Raw genomic sequence first — 19,767 nt, forward strand, 5'->3', positions numbered from 1 at the left:
GCAGTAGCAAGAAGAGAGGGAGACTGGTCAGACGCAGGCTGATGGTGCTGAACACCAGATCATTTTACACCCTCGTCCTTGACAATTTCAATCCTGCTTGAAGCTTCAATCAGCACAGAATGATGAAGCCAACCACAGGTTTGTGCTTGGCCAAAAGGCATCATGCAGCATTCACCCCCAGCCTGACATGGGCACATGAGAATCTAGTTCCCTTAATCCCCCGGTAGATCATAAAGGCACTCGATCATTTAGTCAGCTCAAAAGTACATGCTTAAAAGGAAAATTACTGGCTGTAATCTAATGCAATTCAAAAGAAGAAGTATATCTAGAAGGAGAAAGTTACCTAGTGGCTTGCTGAGCTGTCTCCAACATGTCACCATTTGTTGCTGGCACCTTTTTGCCAGTGGAAGTCTATGTGATGCATTGTTGAAAGCTCCTCAATGTGCAGGAGTTGCACCCTAAGTGCAGGCGTGATAACACTGCTAAAATGCCCTTTTTGCACTGGGGCAAGAGTAATGCCATTAATGTACTTCAATAATGTAATAGGATCCTCCCGCACCTCACTGGCACCTCAGGCAGCAACCATGCCACCTCCTTAGCATTTGTGTGTTTTCCGAGGCCAAGTTGCTGGCTCGATGCTCAACCCAGCATGGATGGGAAGTGTGCAACGGGCTGGCTGGATTCGAACCTGGAACTGCTCACCCTGACGTCCAGTGAATATGCCACCAGCAGGCTAACATAATTTCTTTCTTTCTTCTGCGGTAAGAGTTCTGGTGCTTTGGGGCTAAGCATAGAACTACACTCTTAAGAAATAAAATGAGGAACAATAAAAAAGGTGCAATCCTGTAAGGGCATGACTGATCCTGAGACTCGTGACTACTTGGCACAGTTGCATTTTTCTTCATTCCCTTAATGTGTATCGTCCATCGATCTCAGCTGTGAGTATACTCAATAACTGCACATCCAAATCCCTGTTGAGTCAGAGAATTCCAAAGATTTGCAGAAGAAGGGAGCAAAGGTATTTCACGCCTGTGATAAATTGCCAAATCCCATAGACTTAGACCGAGTCTCCCAGCTCCAAAGTTTTTCTGTCTTTGAGAAAAAAATCTCTGTGTCTACCCTGTTTATCCCACTCATAAACTTACATGCCTTAATGAGATAAGAAATTCTGTAGATGCTGGAAATCCAAAGTAATACAGACAAAATGTTGGAAGAACTGAGCATGTCAGCCAGCATCCCTGGAAATGAACAGGCAGTGGATGTTTTGGGCCGAGACCCTTCTTCAGTACCCTTAATGAAATTATCCCTCATTCTTCCAAACCCAAATGAGTACCGGCCAAAATTTGTTTTCTCAGATGAACACTACCTCATGATTGGCTCATAAAGCATTTTTTGTTTTAGCTTGGAGGAATGACTAAAATCCTGTTTAAATGTTAAAATCTACGAAAGATTAAATTAAGTTGATTTCAATAAAGCCATTTTGGAGGTGTCTTAAAAGCAGAGAAAAATGAAACCAATCTCAAATCCTATCAGATCCCAATATGTTGCCAGTCTTTATTGCTTTGCTGCTGTGACTTTGTTAATGTTAGGTTTTCTCTTGTGTTTCAATGAGTGATGAATTTAGACAAGGTTAAAAGGAAGAAATTATTAAATAAAAAGCTTGCAGAATCAAGCATCTCCATAAGTAAATGCATGTTGACTTGTCACAGGAGGTTACTGAGGCAATGAACAACAATGACAATTTGTATTTATACAGCACCTTTCATGTTGTAAAGCTCCCCAAGATGCTTTACAGGAGTGACAGGAAACAAAAATTGACATTGAGTCACACAAGGAGATGTTCAGGCTGAAGAGCCTAGTTGAAGCAGGAGAATAAAGTGAGCACCACAAGGTGAAAAGTGAAGCTGAAATGCTCAAGTCCTTTACAAATGAACATACATCTGTCATTTTCAGAGTTTCCATGTAAGTACAAGTGACAAATAAAGCTAATCTTCTTTAAATTTCCAGCACCCAGAAATGTTCCTGCTTTTGAGTCATAGGTGCATTCCTAATCCCTTACTGCAGGAATAAACTTCACTAAGGACCCCCCTCACCCAGGTCACACCTTGTTCCCATTGCTACCATCAGGAAGGAGGTACAGAAGCCTGAAGGCACACACTCAGCTATTCAGGAACAGCTTCTTCCCTTCTGCCATCTGATTTCTGAATGGACACTGAACCTATTAACACTACCTCACTACTATTTTATTTCCATTTTTGCACTACTTATTTAATTCAACATAACATACACACACATACATGTATAATGTTAATTAATGTTTCTTTCTATTACTATGTATTACATTGTACTGCTGCCGCAAAGTCAACAAATTTCATAACACTTGCCAGTGATATTAAAGCTGATTTTAATTCTGATTCAAATTCAGAAATATCAAGTGGTCAGAATTAGAGATGCACAGACACCTAGCAGGATGGAAGAAATTGTACAGATAAGAAGGGGCAAGTAATGTTTAAATCTTTCACCTGCTGTCCTATTTCTGAAGTTATTCCTTATATATTCAGTGCCCTCCTTCATCAGAGATAATGAGCAGGCAGCCAGCGATAAATACTGCAAATGCTACATACTGTTGATGAGACAAGGGTGATTTTTCTTTCACTTTCTCCTAATATGAAAAGGCTGATATCCATCATCACCTTTCTCCATATACCCTGCCTCACAGGGAAATTAAGGGCAGCGTGCTGATGCACTGACCTGCTACACAGTTTGACAAACTGGCTAGCATTTGTATTTAATTTACTTACAATGTTATGAAGATTGTGATAAGCTCACATATCTGAACATCACTTTTAAGTTTGTATGCTGGTAGTTTTAATATCCAATTTATGAAGGTTTTAAAGAAAAGAGGCTAATGGATAGATGGGAGTGATTACAAGCCAGTTATCTAATCAAGGAGTTTGTATAGCATAAATCAAGTGATGCTAGAGCACTTTCTAACTGTCATTGAAACTCCAGGATTGGATTACAGCCCTGAAATGCATTTCCTGGTGTCTGTTGCTATTTAAAAGAACTTTTGTACATACCTACTATATATTATATAAATCATTCTTGCTATCTTATTTTTTTATTCCTGTATTTTCTTATTCCATATTTTTTGTATACGTCTGGGAAATAGCTGTACTGCTGTTGGTCTTCATTCATTTTTGCAGCTGATCAATCTTGCCTTTTTTGGAAGGGCGCCACTGGTAAGTTTCCTGCTTGATATCTTTCATCTCATTGATGAGGCAAGAATGCCATGTCGTTAGCACTTAGGTTTGCTAACTGTAGAGGAAGATCCTTTCACGTTAGAGAGGACTGGATGTGCAGCTTTCTTAACATTTGAAATCAATGGTTCCATCTTAATCTGGCAGCTCTGAGGTAGCATGCCATACTTGATCACCACGAAGCAGCTGTAAACTCATATAACCAATCATCAGCCGCATAAAAATAAATTAAACATACATTAAACATTCAATAGAAAGAGTCTAGCAAAGGCTCTCCAAACTAATTTCCAGAAAGTGATTTTTTTTTCCATTTTTATATAAGGTCATGTTAAACTGACTGGCCCTGTAATCGCTTGAACTTAGATCAAGCAGAAGTGATCTCTCTGAATAGGTAAAGCTCTACCTGAGCTTGACAGGAGGTAATGTTTTCCTTGCTAGGAGCCACAATCTCAGAACAAAGGGGGACCTCCATCCAGGAATGAGGTGAAATGAAACTTATTCATGCGAGGATAGTGAATCTTTGGAAATTTTTACTTTAGTGGGTTTAGTCTCCAAGTATAATCAAAAGAGAGATCCATAGACTTATAGATATTAAGAGAAGCAGTCGCAAATGCTAGAATGGACTACACCTGCTTCTATAACTTCTGGTCTAAACAAACCAGAATCAGGTTTAATATCACTGACATGTGTTGTGAAATTTGTTGTTATGTGGCAATACATATTAATAAAAACTGTAAATTACTATATATATATATATATATATATATATATGAAGTTGACAAGTGAAAATAAAAATACAAGAGAAAAAAATACAAGTAGTGAGGTGGTGTTGATGGTTTCAATGTCCATTCAGAAATCTGACAGCAGAGAGGAAGAAACTGTTCCTGAATTATTGAATGTGTGCTGGCAGGCTTCTGTATCTACTCCCCGATGGTAGCTTTGAAAAGACGTCATGTCCTGAGTGATGAGGGATCCTTCTTGATGGATGCTACCTTTCTGAGGCATTGTTTCAGCCAGAGAGTGGTGAATCTTTGGAATTTTATTCCCACAGACAGCTGTGGAGGCCAAGTCTGTATGTATATTTAACGCAGAGGTTGATAGATTCTTGATTTGTCAGGGCATGAAGGAATGTGGGGAGAAGGCAGGAGACTGGGGCTGAGAGGAAAAATTGATCAGCCATGTTGAAAAGGCAGAGCAGACTCGATGTGCCAAATGGCTTAATTCTGCTCCAAAGTATTATGGTCTTATGCTTCTTGAAGATGTCCTGGATGCTGGGGAGGCTAGTGCCGATGATGGAGTTGGAGCTGACTGGCAGAGCTGTCTGGATCATGACACATCACAGTAGTCTGCAAAGGATAAACCAGGATGACTTATTGATCAATTGTGCTTATTTATTTGGCTTGTCAGTAGGAAAGTATTGTATATTGCTGTGCAATGGTGCAAAGTAACAATTAAAGAATTGGTGAGCTGTTAAGAAGTCTCAACTTCTTTGCAATTGCAGTAGGTGGGTTCTTTCATTGTTTTATGTTTTAAACAAATCTTTTGTACATATTATAAATTGAGTATATTTCAAAGCTAACTCCACCATGGATGGTCCCAAGCCCGGCTGCAGAAGGAGGAAGGTTGGGCATGGGGCTAGCAACTCCATCCTGCAAAAACCCAGTGCTACAGAAATGCAGTAGAAGCTCCAGGGACCTCATCCCTGGGAGGGAAAAGATGTTTGAAGATGAGCTACACTTGGGAACAACTTGAAAGTCTGGCCCAAGACGGAGGACTCTGCTGGTGGAAGCCTATGCCCCAGCAGGGCTGATGGGCTTAAAAGAGAGATACTTCAAAGCTAACTCATAATTATAAAGGTTGGATAGCTGATGCAAGGAAATATTTTGAGCTAAAATAAACTCATTGTTGCAAATAAGATTATGCCTATAATTTTATCAGATAACCTCTCTTTTCTCTTAAAGTCTTTAGACTATCACTAATTGAACATTGCTTGACTGGAAGTACTATATCTAACTGACCATTTTTAGAACATAGAACATAGAATAGTACAGCACAGTACAGGCCCTTTGGCCCACATTGTTGTGCCGACCCTCAAACCCTGCCTCCCATATAAACCCCATCTTAAATTCCTCCATATACCTGTCTCGTAGTCTCTTAAACTTCACTAGAGTATCTGGCTCCACCACTGACTCAGGCAGTGTATTCCACGCACCAACCACTCTCTGAGTAAAAAACCTTCCTCTAATATCCCCCTTGAACTTCCCACCCTTTACCTTAAAGCCATGTCCCCTTGTATTGAGCAGTGGTGCCCTAGGGAAGAGGTGATGACTATCCCCGCTGTCTATTCCTCTTAATATTTTGGCCTAGGAGCATTGACAATGAATGCAAAGGAACAATTTAAATTCAAGAGATAGAAGAAGAATTTTTTTTATTGCATTAGCTCCGAGAAAATTGAAATATAGATAGATTAGCTGTATTTATCACACGTACATCAAAACATACAGTGAAATGCGTTGTTAGTGTCCATTACCATTACAGTCTGAGGATTTGCTGGGGGCAGCCCACAAGTGTCGCCATTCTTCTGGCGCCAACGTAACATGCCCACAATCTATACGTCTTTGGAATATGAGAGGTAATCAGAGAATGCAATCATGGGAAGAACATACAAGCTCTTTACAGACAATGTTGGGAATTGAACCCTCAACCATTGATTGCTGGCACTTTTCTTTAAAGTCATTACTATTTACTTCAACAGACTTTACATGAAAAATTCTCTCCTTCTAATGTCAAGAAATGTTCAGTTATCTGAGATTTGAGAAGCACGTTCTTGGTTTTTGATGATTGTTGCTAAAGTACCTTTTTTTTGCACAGATAGTGTAGTTTGGAGCTTGGATCTGTCATTTGTAATGCTGAGAATAATCTCAACTTCTAACATCAGCGCTGTAGTGATGCAGGTCATAGCTCTTCAAGTAAAAATCCACATACTTGTCCAGTTCAAGTTCAAATTCAGTTTATTGTCATCCATCCGTACACATATATACCACCAAATGGCACAAAGTTCCTCCAGACCAGGGTGCACAACATAGTACACACATAACACATACAGTAAATATGATGAGTGTTTCTGCCTCCATCAGCCTTTTAGGCAGTGAATGTCAGGACAGTGCTAACAGTTACCTAGTCACAAAAATACTTTGCTTCCTACCACTGAGACAATTTTCAATTCAATTTTCCATTGTGTTTTGGATCACGTGAGCTTTCACCTCTTAAGAGCTAACTCCCATTTAGTATCTTGAATCAAAAAACTAAAAATCTCCCTACCTTTCTCTCCGAAGGAACAGTCATGAAACTGAATAACAGTATTGGGTACCACAAATAAATAAAGAAAGCAAATAAATAAAGAAACCAGTTCCTATGCAAACCATCAAAAGTGATTATAAATGTGATGATTCAAATCAAACAATAGAACAATATTAAAACTACAAATTTGGACTAAAAATTATAATATGTGATGTTGTCATTCAAGATGTACGAAGGTCATTCAGTTAATAATTTGACTTTAAAATTAGAAATGTGTGCATTAAATTGGCTGGGTTAGGTGGTGTCAATTACTGCCAGCCTCAGCTAATGAAGCCTTGTTCCATGAAGAATCCTGGCTTGAAACTAAAGGGTTACATTGTCCTTTATAGAACACTGATTTAAGTGTGACCAAATGAAAGATAAAAAGCTAGAAGGTTTTCAAGTCTGTAATCATCCTGCTACTTCACAAAGCCATTTGTAACATAAAAATGACCCCCTTTCAAACAGAGTTCATTGCTAACATGCCAGGATAGCACGCAGGTTATTTTTTCCCCTTCTGTGTTGGGGGCAGCTTTGCATCAGAAGAATTCTTGGCAATTAATGCGCTACCTCTTGGGCTAATTAAATTAGAAAGGATAAAAAAATACAGAGCTGCTTTTGTGGTGGACACAATGTTGTGCTTCATGCGTCTTGCTCAGGGAGGAATTTATGCCATTTAGCCTCAGCTCCACAGTTGCCTCTAGCAGAGCTCTGGACTCTCTTAACACAGTCAAGTTCCTAATTTGCTTCAATGAGAAAGAATTATTAACTGATGATAAGAAAGGAGCATTCAGAGCTCCAGGCTTAGTGTGTGAAAGAATGAACTAACTGGCACCTGAAGCGCATGCGATTTTTATTAATTCCTGCCTAAAACAACGCATTCAGGAGTAAAATTGCTGTGCAAATGACAAAAGAAATTATGTTTTAAATTCTTCAGCTATGTAAATGCTACTGCTTAATTTCAGCCTTAACTGAATCACAGGACTAAAAGGGATTGGAAAAAAATACATCGTACAATTAAATAAAAAGGAATGTGCAAAAGCTAGGTCATCAGATCTGAAAATATGATTCCTACACTATAAATAGACATAATAGAATTTAAAAATCATTAGTATAAATAACATAGAAATGAGAAAGATCCACAATTTATCCATAAGTTTGAAACTCTGGAGATCGGTGTTGGGAAGAGATACCAATTTTCACCCACACACAGTAATGCAATCCCTCTTTGAAGGTGCTGCAATGAACATTTGGACATGTACATGAAGCAAGCATGGACAGCCAGAACATCAAATCATATCCTATTAGATAGAATCCTGGAACATAGTCAACATACATGGCCCAAATTAGAGGATTTAATGGTAACCTTACTGAATTTACTGGCAGATTTGACCTTGGGAACACCGTATATTTTATAAAATTTAACCATAATCTGTCAAATATGTTTTTTGTTAAATGTTTTCAGATTTTTTGCTTAGATTGCAATTGTGGAATTAGTAATTAAGTTGGTTGCAGTATTAAGATTTATGAATTGGCAGCTTGAATGATATAGAAATCCCAATCCAAGCATGTTACTCATTTGGTTCCAAAAATTCCAATAAAATTAATCATGCATTTGTGAAGATTTAACTGTATATGACATATAGTTTATGATTTTAACTCTGCTCATTAGAGTCCGTTAAGGTTTTGTATTGTTGCTAATGACAACATTTCAAATATTATTCAATTGTAATGGATATATAGCTAAGATCCTATTAGCACAACACACATAAAATATACAAATAAAAACATAAAGCACTCCTAAACAGAATAAATTATTATTTTCTTTTAATCAGTAACACAGTACAGTACCATTTTTTTCTGCCTCAGAGAACTAACCAGACTACAGAGAACTACTGAATTATTACAACTAGCTAGTTAATGAGTTAGCAAACTATACCATGACAGGGCATTTAAAATATGTTGCAATATGTTATCTAGAGCCAAATATTTTTGAGGAAATGCAGCCATTTTCCAGCACAACTAGTCTTGCAGAGGCAATTGATTTTTGAGGTGCTGCATTTGATGACACTGAATCACTTACCATTGGGTAATAATGGATATTAATGAACCCAGGTCATGATTTGAAAAGATTAGGAAAGTTCTCCAAATGTCCTGACCAAAATTAAAAGTAAATCAGACAAAATCTGAATGGAAGAAGGGTCTCAAACTCGATTAACACTGTTTCTCTTTCCATGGAGGCTGCTGACCTGCCAGGTGCTTCCAGCATTTTCAGTATTTAATCCCTACCAAAATTCCTCCCACAAATAATTCTATTTCCCACTGCTGCCTGTAAGGAACGTGTACATTCTCCCCACGACCACAAGGGTTTCCTCCCACAGTCCAAAGATGTACTAGTTGGTAAGTTAATTGGTCATTGTAAATTGTCCAGTGATTAGGCTAGGATTAAATCGAGAGATTGCTGGGCAGCACAGTTCAAAGGGCTGGAAGGGCCTACTTTGTGCTGTATCTCAATAAATAAAAAAATGACTTCTCACTTTACATCTCTGTTTGGAAATTACTGTGCATGAACTGAATATTTCATCTGTTAACATTCAAATCTGAAATACTTCATAATTTCCACAGAATGCAAATGGGACTAGTTAATAGGAATTTCATTTTTTTCTTTATTGAGAGTTTAATATATAAGACATAAGGAAATATTATCATTTACAAATGTTAAAACCCTGGTCACCTGTAGAAACATAATAAACCCTGTAGGAATGAATCATCTTTGCTCTGAATTTATTACATATTAATCAATTTTCCCAGCTTGCAGTTGAAGATGTTGGATTCATCTAGTTCAGTCCTTTCACTTTTTTAATATTGAGCTATTGACTGAACTTTACTGTTATTGTTTATAAACCTCACATCCTTATCTAATTTCTCTCACTCTATTTTAACAGGAGTGTTAATCTATTTAACAGCGATGCGCTCACCCCACCATTACAATAGTGAAAAGAATAATTGCTCACATTAATTTACAGTCCTAATTGCTTTTAGCACGAGGAAAGATTGTGTTATCATGAATAGATCTCCACAAATTATAGGCGTTTTTATTTAATTATAGGTATATATAACTGAGTGTATTGTACATATGATTACAGATTTAAACACAAAGAGCTCACAATCCCAAACCTACTGAAGTGGATAACAGAGGGGAAGTAGGATTGGATAACAGCCGAGAGATACAGTATTATGAAAAGGAATAATACAAGGTGATTATAGACATAGAGATTATTGCTTTATAATATAAGAATATAAGAAAAGTAAGACATTTGACCCCCCTCAGTTCTGCTTCAACATTTAATACAATCTTCTGTTTCAAGACAACTTCCCTGTTTCTTCTGATTCCATTAATCACCAGAAATTTATTGATCTCTGATTTGTATGTGTAGTTCCCTGGTAAGCCTCAGGCTCGCTCAGCTTGCTTTCGTCTAGGGGGAGCAGCCTTCGGCCCCTCCAAACTGGGTAATCAAGTTTGTGTGGATGCTGTGTGATGTACCCCACCCCACCCAAATAACAGACAATACACCATATGTGATTAAATGATCACACTTTATAGATCTTACTGGAACTATGTAATTAATAGAGATAAAATATAAAAGGGAAGTAAAAGGTGCCAAACTTATCAAAGTTCAACCACTTGTGCACAACAGTTGGAGCTCAATTAACGGAGTCAACTTTCCCCCATTCGATCCCCTCCGACCTTCTCGACCCGCTGCCTGGTACCAACCATGGTGGTCGTCCAGACGCTCCACACGAGTCTGTCTTTGTTTCCTCTCCTCGCTGAAGACCCTGGGCCTCGGACTCCCACTCGGGGTCTGTCCCGCCACCCAGCTTACAGCATTGCATCTCCTCTCTCTGTCCCCATCGCCTTCTGCCCCAAAGCCTGCAAAAAACAATAGCTTGCAGACACACAAGAAAGAATAATGTCTATCCCAATTGGTACGTTCTCTCTCTTATCAATAATATAACCCAAACAAGCAGAGAGAGAGAGAGAGAACTCCTTACATCGCAGTAATTATTACAGAAAAACCATTTTTATTATAACATAACAAAGAAGCCATTTTGTTAGCCTTCGCAGTAACATAAAAGAAGAAACCCCTTATATATGTAATACATAGAAGCATGCAAACCAAGAGCTGGGATAGGCCAATCAGCCTCTTGAATTTGTTCTGACATTCGATACTATCCTGGTTGATCCAATGTTTCCCTTAATGCTACTTCACCCTTCTCTCCCATACTCCTTAGCCTGCCTTTTTTCAAATATCTTGAATTTATGATATTGTTTTTCAGAAAGGCTGATTATCATGGAACTAGAAAAGCCTGATGGAGAGGTTAAAATGGGGACTTATTTTCTGCAGCTGGAACATGGCTACTTTAGCAATTAACAAGGACAGAGGAAACAAGAACTCACTTTTTACAAGTTCTTCAGGATGTAAGAAAAGGATGTTTTGGTGACAACTTTAAAAAGAAGAGTGAACAGTACCTCATGAAGGGGAAATACTTACATGTCAGGAAGTCAGAAAGGACAACTAACAATACATAGTGTGTCTGTTCACTCTAAAAATCAAAACGCCCTCAATGATGACCATTTGCAATTATGCACCAGAAAATCTATGAAACCTTTCCTTGTCAACAAGAAATTTTACTTTAACAGCTGGAAAAGGTTCAATGGAACAAGTTAAATCTGTGGTTTCACCTCAGTAATACTGAAAACAAGGAAGAGCTTCATTTAAATAAATAACCAACACCAGTTATATTCTCCAATAACTAACTCCACAAACTTGGAAACATCAAAGTCTCAGTCACTGCATTTGTCATCTGATATATATCACTAAGCAACATTCTGGGAAGTAAAGTCAGTACCCTTGATAATTTCATTTGATCTTGCTAAAATGCAGAACAGAAACTAAGTAGTAATCCTGCCATGAACACCTATTCTCCATTCTGTCCCTGTATCTGATTATGAATATATCTATTGAAACATAGAATGACAGCGAAAGGAATGACTCATATGTTTAATGTGCTTAGGGCAGATCCCAGGTAATAAGATCCATCTCCTTATGTTTTATCCAGGTTTTAAATAATCCCAATTTTAAAGGGGAGTTTCACATTGCCATTAACAGGGTTAAACCTGTAATTACAGTAAAATAAGAAATACATATTTGAACTTTGAAATATACTAATAAAAGGAGGAAAAAATGAAAGTGGAAATCAGAAACTGGATCTTAAGTAATGAGAACTGTAATATTTTAAATGAGGAATGACCCAAACAACTTCAGTTGCAGGTCTGCTTTACATAACTTTCAATGACTTTACTGACTGAGCAATCTGCAATTTCCAAAAACTCCCTCACAAATCCTCTATAGGGCTATTAAAACAAGAACTTCATGCCATCTTAAAAGTTTCTTCCCCAAGGCAGTTAATTTGATTAACCATTCTAGTTAGACTCCTACACTTCTATCTGTTTCTCAGTCACTGTACTGTGCTGTAAATACTTTATATCACTCTTTATAATGCTAATTACATTGTAAATGCATACTGGTACTTATGAGCTTATGCACATTTTATTTGTTATCTGTACATTAGCCTCTAAATTTATATAAATATATAATTATATAGATATAAATATAATATATATATATATACTGTATGTGTGTGTTTGTATGTATGTATATATATGTTTTAACTGTGAACAAAGTCACTGGAGGGACAGTGAGGTTAGTAGATATAAAAGGTTTTCTTTTAGCAAAACAAGTATACAGGCATTATACTTGAGACATTATTGGAAGAAGAGGCCTGCCTGACCCAATATTACATAACATTTTTTATATGCTAAAGATCAAAGGTAACAGCAGGACAATTCTACAGTTACAATGTATCTACAATGCTTCCCTTGAATCACATATAGTTTTCAAACACCTCCTTCCTTGAAACCCACATTCCAGACACCCAAAATGAATGTAAATCACCATGGACTCTCAGCTGCTTTCACGTATATGCAGGCATCTGAGGTCTAAGGTCTGAGTAGAGAGTTCCTTCGTTTGTGATTGACCTCAGCCTGCAGCTTCAGGAAGCCCAATGTTCTGAGATGCATTTTAAATTCCATCTGCAATCCACATTCAGATCTGAAGATTGGCTGCTGTTGAAATTGATATTTTCTATATAACCTAACCCCAGAATGCACCCTAACTATGAAGTTAAAGGTTAAAGTATGACAAGGTTGAAATCTGTTCAATTTAATTATAAATAATTTTTCAAAAGTTAAAATAATGTATTTAATGAGAATATCATTTCATGTTGAGAAAAGGAAAGGGATATTACTTGAGAAACATGCAAATGTATTAATTTGAAAATTCTGTGAATCTGTCTGCAAGGTATTCTCTCATAGCACAGAATCTGCCATTGGTTTGTAATTGACTTTAGAGAGGCAAAATCAAGGCATTCATCAATTTATTAGCATTGAGAATTCCAGTGGGTATCAAGTACAGACTACAAAGGAGAGAATTAACGTAACAGTACATACAACAACACAAATTCAGTCCTATGTAGGGTCTCCATTTGTGCATTTGTGAGAGAAGACAGAATAATGCTCTTTGAACCATAAGTGAGCCCTCAGCGTGCAGAAGGCCTTGAACTGTGTGAAACACTCATAACACTCCAGAGGGGTGCACATCCATACATTGTTACTGATGTGCACAACAGGACGGACCATGACATTGTTCTTGCTGAGAAGACAGTGCTAAGGATGTTGCCACCAATTAAGTCCGTGTTTCCTGTCACTGCGCAGGAAGGTGCCATATTCAACCCAGCTACTCAACACCAAACAGAGGATGATAAGGGTGAACGACTCTGATTTATGGGATACCCAGCTGATGTGAGCCACCTAAATACACAACAGCAGCAGGTCGTGAAGCAGATGCTATGAGAAAAATGTCACACTTTTGTAAAATCAGACAATGACATTGGATGTATCAAAGTTTGAGGCTGAGCATCTCTCTCAGAGTTGATGAACCACTTGCTCGCTCTTAAATTTCAGTTCCAAAACCCCTCTACAACAAAATGAAGGGTAACTTGCATGACCTAATCATCCACAGGTGGATTGAGAAATCTGACTCGCCTTATGCCTCGCTAGTCGTGTGTGTGAGAAAGAAAGGTGGAAGCCTTCATCTCTGTATTGATTATAGGGACCTGAATAGGAAAACTATTCCTGACCACCAGCCCATTTCATGAATGCAAGACATCATGGACAGCTTAGGGGATGATGCTTGGTTCTCAATACTTGATCAGGGAAAGCATACCACGAAAGATTCACAATGATGGAAAGCAGGCAACTTACAGCCTTCCTAACCCCTGAGGCTTGAATGAGTGGGTTTGAAACCCCTTTGGACTCATGAATGCGCCTGTAGCCTACCAACATTTCATGGAGGAGTCCCTTGAAGGATTAAGAGATGAAATCTGTGTGCCATACCTGGATGACATGCTAGTGTTCACTAAGACCTTCGATGAGCATTTTGATGCGGTGAGAAGAATGCTGAACAAATGCGGGTGCATGGAGTGAAACCTAAACCCAGCAAGTGTGAGTTCTTTAAGGCTGAGGGTCGCTACCTGGGGAGAATTGTGTCGGTAGAGGGAAATTGGATGGATCGTGCAGACAGCGTGGCAGTAACAGTGCTGAAGGAGAAGAGGCCAGGCACAGTGGGAGACTGAGAAAGATTCTGGGTCTATTTGTTTTGGATTGTGACCTCCACCCCCCATGACCTGTTAAAAAGCAGAGATGACAGAGACCAAAATTAGCTCAGTAGGGGTAGCATTAGGAAGACAAATTGTGTGGCCTCTTGTGATCACTTAGACAGAGATGCATCAAGAAACTTTGGAGAAGCTGGTTGACTGCCCAGTACAGCCTCCTGTGTTGGGATTCCCAGACTTTGCACAACCATTCATTTCTCCACATTGATGCCTCCAATCAGGGGTTGGGAGCAGTCCTGTACCAAAAGCAAGATGGCACATTGAGAGTAATAGCCTATGGTTCACAAACATTGACGGCTGCAGAAAATAACTATCACCTACACAGTGGGAAATCGGAATTCCCTGCTTTGAAGTGGGCGATTACTGAAAAATTTAGGGATTACCTGTACTAGGCCCCAACATTCACAGTTTACAGTGACAACAACCTCCTCACATATGTTCTGTCTTCAGCAAATTTGAATACAACCAGATATAAATGGGTTGCTGAACTGGCCAATTTCTACTTCACTATCTGTTTTCTCCTGGGAAAAGAAAGTGTTGATGCTGACTCTTTGTCCCAAATGCCAGTAGCCATGGAAACGACTATGAGAGATTCTCGTCGAGTTCAGTGGGAGCCACAGACCAGGCCATTGAAGTGCAGCAAAGTGCAGACATACCCTGGCCCATGGCAGTGTCTGTACTGTTAGACACAGTAAACGTCAACTTGGTGAACATGTCAGTTCCATTACTGTCCAGGAGAGAAATCTGGCAAGCACAGGAAAAGGATGGAGACATCAAAACAGTAACCGACTTTGTACACCCAGGTTCGAAGCCGACTTCTCAACAAATATAGACATTATGAAAATGAGCCAGGTGCTTTCTGTGAGAGTGGGATAAATTAGTATTGGATGAGGACAGCATCTTTCATCAGAAAACTACCTTACTGGACACAACTTGTGCTACCTGAGAAGTTCAAGTGTACAGTTCTGAAAAAGCTACATGATAAAATGTAGCACCAAGGCATTGATTGCACAACAGCTTTGCTAAGAGAGAGATTTTTCTGGCCTCACATGCAGAGGGACTTTGAGCACCATGTGCTAAGAGTCTGTACCTGTCTCAAGCAAAAGACACTGTGTTGGGAAACAAGGACACTACTCAAGAACATTGTGACAATGCAGCCATTCAAACTTGAGTCAGTTGACTTTCTTCAGCTAGACAAGTGCAAGGGTGGATTTAAGTGCGTTTGGTGATTATTGACCATTTTACACGAATTGCACAGGCATATGTGACAACCTTAAAGTCAGGAAAAACTGTCGCTGACCGCCTTTTCAATGACTTTGCCCTGAAAGTTGAAGTCCCATCACGAATACACCATGACCAAGGGGCTGAATTTGAGAACCAACTCTGCATGTAACTGAGAAAACATTGCAGCGTGGCCAGATCAAGAACTTCACTGTACCACCCCCATGGAAATGGACAAGAACTACACTGTACCATCACCAGGGAAATGGACAAGAACTACACCATACCATCACCAGGGAAATGGACAAGAACTACACTGTACCACCCCCAGAGAAATGGACAAAAACTACACCGTACCACCCCCAGGGAAATGGACAAGAGCTACATTGTACTACCCCAGGGAAATGGACAAGAACTACACCGTACCACCTCCAGGGAAATGGACAAAAACTACACCGTACCACCCCAGGGAAATGGACGAGAACTACACCATACCACCCCAGGGAAATGGACAAGAACTACACTGTACCACCCCCATGGAAATGGATGAAAACTACACCATACCACTTCCAGGGAAATAGACGAGTTGAGAGGTTCAACCGGACCCTTCTGCAAATGTTGAAAACACTAACAGAAAGACAAAAAGAAAATTGGAAAGAGTCATTGAATAAAATGGTCTATGCTTACAACTGTACAAGGTCGGAAGTAACAGGATTCTTTCTGTTCTACCTTCTCTTCAGTAAATCGCCGAGGCTGCCCATGGATACTATATATTCTTTGGCCTGAACACTGAGAAATGTCCTGCAACCCATAGAGAATACTTGGATATATGGGAAAGTGGCATGCAAGAAACCCATCAGATTGCCAAGGAGTATATGCAAAAGCTCTCCGGGTGGGGGAGGAAATAAGAGAAATTATGACAGCAGAGTGAGATTTACAGAGCTACAACCTGGGAATCAAGTGCTAGTAAAGAATCGGACACCCCATGGAGGTCCGGGCTTTTAAAGCTTTGAAACTATTGGGAGGACTGCACCCATATTGTTGTATGAAAAGTTGGGGAGGACGTGCCAATCTATGAAGTAAAACCTGAACAAGGGAAGGGAAGATCCAGAATACTACATCACAGTCTTCTCGTTCCATGTGAACATCTGTCTTTGGATGTTGAACCACAAATGAATATTGCAGCAATGCAAGGCTGGCTGCCAAAATGAAGCAGCAGGGCTCGTCCACCTAAAGAAAGGGAAGAGAGCGAACCAGCCAGCGACAGTGACAATGAACATTACTACAAAACCAAATGTCCCCAACTCACAGTAGCAAGGAGTTTTGAAGTAGAGCCTATACAGCCTGCTGAGCAGCAAATGAGGATTGAGGATTCACAGTACTTCCAGTGACAAATGCCTAAGAAGGAACAGTTGTTCAGCTTACCTGCATGCGACCCAGTACCAGTCTCTGTATCTTCATCCGGACCCAATAACCTGGATGACTTACCTGATTGTCAATCATTAACAATCCCTGTACCTTCATCTGAACCAAGCGACCCAAGTGGTTTTCCTGCATATGAACCAGTACCAGCCCCAGTATCTTTATCTGAGAGAACGACAACCCCCAAAACACTATGCTTACTATAGGGTTGCGACCCCCACGTGTCACAACATTCAGACTGTAGACTGTAGGCCACATCACTAACGGGCCTTGCCTTGTAACTGTGTAACATCAATGACTTCAAAAGTTTCAAGGTTTCAAAGGTTTCAAAGGTACACCTAATGTCAGAGAAATGTATACAATATACATCGTGAAATGGTTTTTCTTTGCAACCATCCACAAAAACAGAGGAGTGCCCCAAAGAATGGACAACATTTAAATGTTAGAACCCCAGAGTACCCCCTGTTCCCCCCTCCTGTGCGTAAGCAGCAACAAGGAACAATCCCCTCTCCCCCCCACCAGGAAAAAACCCATCGGCACCCACCACTGAGCACTCATGTGTGAGCAAAGCAACAGTAAAGGCACAGTCTTGCAGTACTCTAAAGGCTACATCGTTCACCCAGCTTTCGACATACCACAGGCTCACTCTCTTCCTAATAAGGGAGAAAGATTTGTCTCCGTTTCACAGCGAGAAGGGAGACATAACAAACAACTCACTGGTTTATGAAGTTAAAAGTCCGCTGCGTCGCTTTTTCCTAGCTCTGTGCCCAAAGATCTCGGGTCCCTGGGCACACAGCCAGAGATTTCTGTCTCCAATGACACATCAATCTCTTGCAGAGGCACCAACCTCCAATCCCCCGTCTCCAGAGCCATGAGATCCCGGGCCTCCGAAGGCATGTGGAGCTCTTAGGCCAAGCCCTTAGCGTGCCGAACAACAGCTAGTTGTGAAACCCTGAGAGCGGGTCCCCTTCTCGCAAAGAACCTTAGTCGGCGTGTAACTCCTGGTCAGTGTCTTCAAAAGAACCCTGAAAGGGAAAAATAGAGATATTAAAGATGGAAATAGAGCTGTTTCCGAAGATGCAAGCAAAGGAGTTGCCATCCAACTCCATTTACCTGCCTAAGCTCTGCCTTCAGTAAGTTGCTTCCTGTGCCTCAGTTCCCACGTCAACAACTATTTGCTCACTGCAAACGAAAAGAATGTTTCCTGCAAGGAAAGTAGTGATTGCAAGTCTAATACTGGAATGAGATGTCAGGACGTCATCTACTTTTGAGGGGCAAGGTTGGAATCTGTTCAATTTAGTCATAAACTGTTGTTCAAATAAATTTTAAAGAGTGTTAAAATTATTTAATGTGAATATCATTTCATGTTGAGAAAAGGAGAGAGATATTAATTGAAAAACATGCAAGTGTGCTTAGTTGAAAATTCTGAGAATCTGTGTGCAAGGCGTTCTCTTATAGTATTGAGCACTGAATCTGCCTTTGACTTATAAGAGCTTACATTCAATCTTCAGTATGTAATTGATTGCTCATGCCTGCCAGAGGGCCTGGGGCGGGGCAGGACACGCCATACTCATTTATCATAAAGCGACCAATGCATGAACATTACAGCGTTTATGTTACATTTGTCTCCCCTTTTCAGGGGTACTGCAAAAACACAGTTAAAGTATAAAAATGTGCATAAATACATACATTCCTATTTATTTATTTATTATAAATGTTGAATGTTGTTTTTTTGTTTCATGTCATGCTGACACACCAAGTTTCTAATGCATGTCAATATATATATATTGAATAAAGTTATCCCCTGATCTACCTCAAAGATTCACATACTTGGTGGGACTATTTCACTTTTAGAGAGCTGACTTAAGCTTTCCCAAATCTACTTTTACATTACCATATCCTAAGGGGATAGTTGCATTATCCCCTTAGCCTCAACTGTATCTCTTGCTTGTTGCACATTAATTTATTTAATCCTCCTGAAAGCAGATTGAGAGAACACTTGGATGAGGTAAGAACTGATATGAGTTGGTAATCTGCTTTATCTGTGTGTAATGGATGCATACAGCAAAACCTGTGGTCACATTCAAATTGGTGAGTTGTATAATCTGCCTTTACTTAATGATAACAAAATTATGAACACATTATGCTTCCCGTGACAGGCCATTAGAGTTTGTCAGATTGTCAGTAAACTTTGTCAATATTGTCTGCTATTTTCCTTCCTGGTAACATGGCGGTTGGTTGTCATTCCACTAATCCAGTGGTATGTAGTGAATGAGAGTGAACATAACCAGATAGTTTGCTGGTGTCTCCCTTGATTCTGTGCATTAGCCTTTGACACATTGAGCAGTACAAGGCTGCTAAATACTGGAGGTGCTGCACTGGAGTCACTGCTGCCACACCAGAAGAAATAGCAAGTGTAGCTAATGAAATGAGAATTGGAAGCTGAGTTCAATGTAATTATACTTCAATATACTGATTCATGCAATACACAACCAATGAGTGTTGTACTTCTATCCAAAACATTCAAAGTACTCTAGGACTTTAAACATTGCAGTTAAAAGTTATCTCCTTCAAGTTAGCTGATGTCGATCTAATTGGTTATGTATACATTTTATGCTTCAAGAATAAATTAGTGAAGAACATATTGAAATCTGCGAGCCTGGTAGCATAAAAAAAGACTTCCAGCAGGAAAGAAGCAAAAATGAGGACATAGCAGATAATTTTCTAAAAG

This window comes from Mobula birostris, chromosome 5 (assembly GCF_030028105.1).
Source record: "Mobula birostris isolate sMobBir1 chromosome 5, sMobBir1.hap1, whole genome shotgun sequence".
NCBI lineage: Eukaryota > Metazoa > Chordata > Chondrichthyes > Myliobatiformes > Myliobatidae > Mobula > Mobula birostris.